The sequence below is a fragment of the Varroa jacobsoni genome, unplaced genomic scaffold (assembly GCF_002532875.2).
Source record: "Varroa jacobsoni isolate VJ856 unplaced genomic scaffold, vjacob_1.0 scaffold_512, whole genome shotgun sequence".
NCBI classification, from domain to species: Eukaryota; Metazoa; Arthropoda; class Arachnida; order Mesostigmata; family Varroidae; genus Varroa; species Varroa jacobsoni.
In genome coordinates, this window is record NW_019213414.1 from 112,376 (window position 1) to 116,409 (window position 4,034).

At 45.5% G+C, this 4,034-nt stretch overlaps 1 protein-coding gene across 1 annotated transcript in view; it reads left to right on the forward strand.

Moving 5' to 3' along the window:
• Positions 1 to 4,034, forward strand: part of LOC111261028 (uncharacterized) — a 19,932-nt gene continuing 15,898 nt past the window's right edge. Inside the window, exon 1 of the mRNA XM_086968545.1 lies at positions 1 to 576. The gene's annotated coding sequence lies outside the window, so the exon portion shown is untranslated. The remainder of the gene's footprint in view (positions 577 to 4,034) is intronic.

Below are 4,034 nucleotides of genomic sequence, written 5' to 3' on the forward strand. Positions count from 1 at the left end.
CCCTTGCTGCCCGAGCAGCAGAATCTGCTGCTGCACATCCTGTGTTGTTCACGAGCGGCTTCGCTGTGCTCGTCACCGTTGTGTTCTCGTTAGTGCGGCTCGTGTCGCCTCCACCCGTGCCGTTGCGTACGAGTTCCGCCGTTGCTGTTACATCTGCCGCCACCGCTGCGTGCGGTGCTGTCCGAATTCGGTGTCGTGCAGGGGCTTCTCTTGTGTAGCCGTCGTGGCCTAGTCCTTTGTACCGAGCTGTTTTGTGTGTAGCTAAATCTGAAGTGTGTGTAGGCCGCTTTCTCCGTCTCTCTCTGTGCTTATCACACAGAGTGTGTTTGCCCCAACCGTTTTTGTGTGTGTGTGTGTGTGTGTGTGCGTGCGTGTGTGTGCATATTGCCGTGTAGTCGTTGTCTGTTGTCGCGTTTTTTGTGGCCGACGAAAAACCGTGGCTAAAAAAAAACAACCTCTTGAGGTGGAGCTGAGACAGCGGCAGCAAGGATCGTCACTCGTGAGCGACTTCAGTGCGGCGGGCTAAACTGTGTCGTCTTCTATGCTCAAAAGATTCCCACCGGCGGAGTTTGCCAGGTTGGTTTTTTTTCGAGGTAGCTTATATGTACTATGCTATTACGAATACTATAGATTCAAATGTTATAAGTACAACTGCTACTATTATTATTATTTCTAGTACTGAGTTGTGAAGTTGTGTGGCTTGGCTGGCGGATTCATCATGCAAGTTCATCGCCCCGGGCCAGTCCGAGCTGATCCAGTATAGTCCAACGCCGAGTGTTTTTGCCGGGTGGCGGTTCGAGGGCTTACTGCCTGATACGTGTTGCTGGCCGGGCCTGGTGGTGCTTCGACCACAGCAGCAGCAGCAGCAGCTGCTGTTGCTGCTGCTGCCAGAGGGTCACTCAGTGATCCTCTGCTTTATTGCTGCGGTAGCTGCTCTCTGCTGCTAAGCTAACTTAGCTACTAGTGCCATAGCAGTAACAAGATCGTGCTGTTGAGGACACCGCTGGCGTTGGTCGCGCCTATTACCCTACATGCTTTAATAGTAGTATATCCTTATAAATGGCTATTTGTGATGATGATGCTGTGACTTAAGGCACTGTTGCTGCTCGCCCGATTACAAGCCCCCATCTCCCCTAATAATAATAATAGTAATCATCATCATCATCGTCGTATTAACTAGAGCAGGCCAGTACACACACACATGCATGTAATACAACACGGATTTGTGTGTCTCTTGGTGCTGGGATCAACTTCGTCTCATAACTCACAGCGTTCAGCCGTCAATCGCCAATCATCGACGGATTAGTCTCTTTATCTGTTTCTTTATAATAAGGAGTAAATGAATAAGCAGTAAAATGAGTATGCATACCGTGCATAGGAGCGGAATTTACGTGAAATGATTACCCGTATTATATTATTTCACTTGTTTAGTGGGTACAATAATGTCATTATATCCAACCCCCTATGTCCAAGCGACAACTGGTGGGTTTAGGGTGGTTGCACACCATTAGCAACAGGATTAGCCTGGGGTTGAGATATTATCTGTCTGTTTGCGGCAACCTGTATTATAACAATTACTATCAGTATGAAACACAGCTCAGAAATGAAAACATTATCTGTCCGAGTGACACAATTTTCACTAAAAGAAGTAACCTGTTGTTGCTGTTGTTGTTGTGACATTTGTGAAAAATGGCAAATTGCTAACAACTTTTTAACGCTCTTGCTGCAGCTGCTCGATTGAACGAGTTCAGCATATATTTTTGTTACGAACTCCTCTGATGTTATTGTTGTTGCAGTTATGATTGTTGTTATTACTGTTTATTCAGGTACCTGTTTGTGTCTGTGTGTATGCATGCGTGTTTTGGAAAAGCAGCAGCAGCAGTTCGGTGCATATGGCCGCTAGCATCACACACCTTCGGTTCTCATTAAGTAGCATTTCATAGCGTTGCTGGATGATAGAGTATTCAATCGTATTCTAATTGGTTGGACGACACGGCTACTGCTGTGACTAAGTGGCGCGGTCATCGATGCTATAGATTGGCTGTTGTGACTTGTCCATGTCTAAAACCAGCGAGGTTTTCCCGGTAGCCATCTGCGTGTCCTGAATCGTTTTGCTAGTAGTCGGTGGATTTATCAGACCGGTCTCGCCTTACAGTCTTCCGGCTGGCCAGCTCACTCATTACGTGCATTTAATAAAAATCTATTTTTATATATGACGTACGTCTATATACATGTAATTCATCTCTCGTTCTCTTGTTCCCCCCATCCGCCCTTTCCCATTTCTCTGATGCCGTTTGCCCCCCCCCCCCCCCCATAATAACAACTGATGACCGTCCATTGTCGTTCGAATTGACCCTAATGCTGTTGTGTGTTCATGACGATGTTGACGGTACGCTAAGAGTAATGGTGGTGCCTCTTCCGGACTTATCGTAGTTGCTCCTGCAGCCGCTACGGTTGGAGTGGCTGCGACTACTGCTGCTGTCCGGAGCCAATCGGACCTTCTCCCGTATCCGTTTGGCCCGGCCAGACTGGGGTATATTATTGGTATTCACTCGCCTCTTAGTTTGTTGGTGACTGGATGTCTTGGGGGCGTTTCCGCTGGCTATGCCGTTTGCCCGCCAATACTAACTCGCTCACCACGGTACGCCGGAGTTTTTCAAGCTCATCACGAGCTTCCATCATAGATGCCACCATGGCAATTTTTGTCAACATTCACAAAACAACATTAGTGTCACATGTAGTATGCGCATACAAACCATTTTAGGTCCAATAGATGCCCATTAGATTATAACTGCGCAAATGCTAGAATATTATCATTTACTTCCACTTGGCTGCAGTGTACACGCTGACATTGATTTCGCCACGGACCAATGCCTTCATGGCATTTCTGACTCGAGTCTTAACATACAATATAGTATTCTCTAGCCTTGTCCCATGGCTTATGATAACTGTTATTGCGCAAACGTAATAGCGTTATGTGATGTTACTGCCTGTCAATCATTCGTTCAGTGGTTAGGTTATTCTATCGTTCCTTCTTGAGGACAACAACCGCATAAGTAGCAGTAACAATCCACACAACTCTACGATATATGGGCCCTGCGGTAGGCTGCCTAACATACGCAGGGGCGATAACGGGGCCAAGCATCGGCCAGACCACTGAAAAGGCGAAAAGACGTCGCCGTTTAGGAACACACTTAAGATCGTATGTACTTAACTTGTTCGAGTGGAATTATTATATCTCGTGGAGTTCGTTTTTCTATGTTGTTGTCGTTGAATAATGCGAACGGTCCTTAGTGAAGGTGGTTCAGGGCGATTATGCAGTTAACGGTCGACGATGGTGACGAGCGCAGCTAGAATTGAAATGAGGATGGGGTCAGTGGCAGAACAACCCCCTTGAGGCAAAGAGAGACGTGATATGTATGTAGGGATGTATTCATCTCTAGTTTATTATGTGTATTTAGTACATAGCAGTTAGTTCGTTATTTTACTGGACTGGAATGACCACTGATAGCAATGGGCAACCCTCTGCCACTTTTTTCTCGTTAAGTTAAAGGAGTTATCGTTGTACGGATATTCGTATGTACCTTGAATACACGATACGCACGTGATGAAATCTGTAAAAAGGGCAATAGTGATGGCTCGACGAGATAGCAAACTTGAGGTCGTTTTTGACGGGCGAGCGTGTGGGTTGAGGTCATTCGGTCAGCCATATTCGATTAGACATCTGTTAACTTGATGTTATCTTGAAGTTCTGCTTGCATATACTATGTCATGTCATACAGTTCTTGTGGGATAGATATTTTCTTGTGTACACGAATTCGATCAGTTTGTATTTGCATTTCTATGTAGATACGAACAGGGAAGGTAAATTCGTTTCCAAATAATATTTTATGAAAACAACATCTATTTCGCAAATAGATTCAAACCGCTGAAGCTGCTGTATTGTACAAATATATGATTACGTTTTGAAGGATTATCGTGTTTTATGAATACAATATCGTCCGGAGGATGCAACGCAAACGTTGAAATCGAAA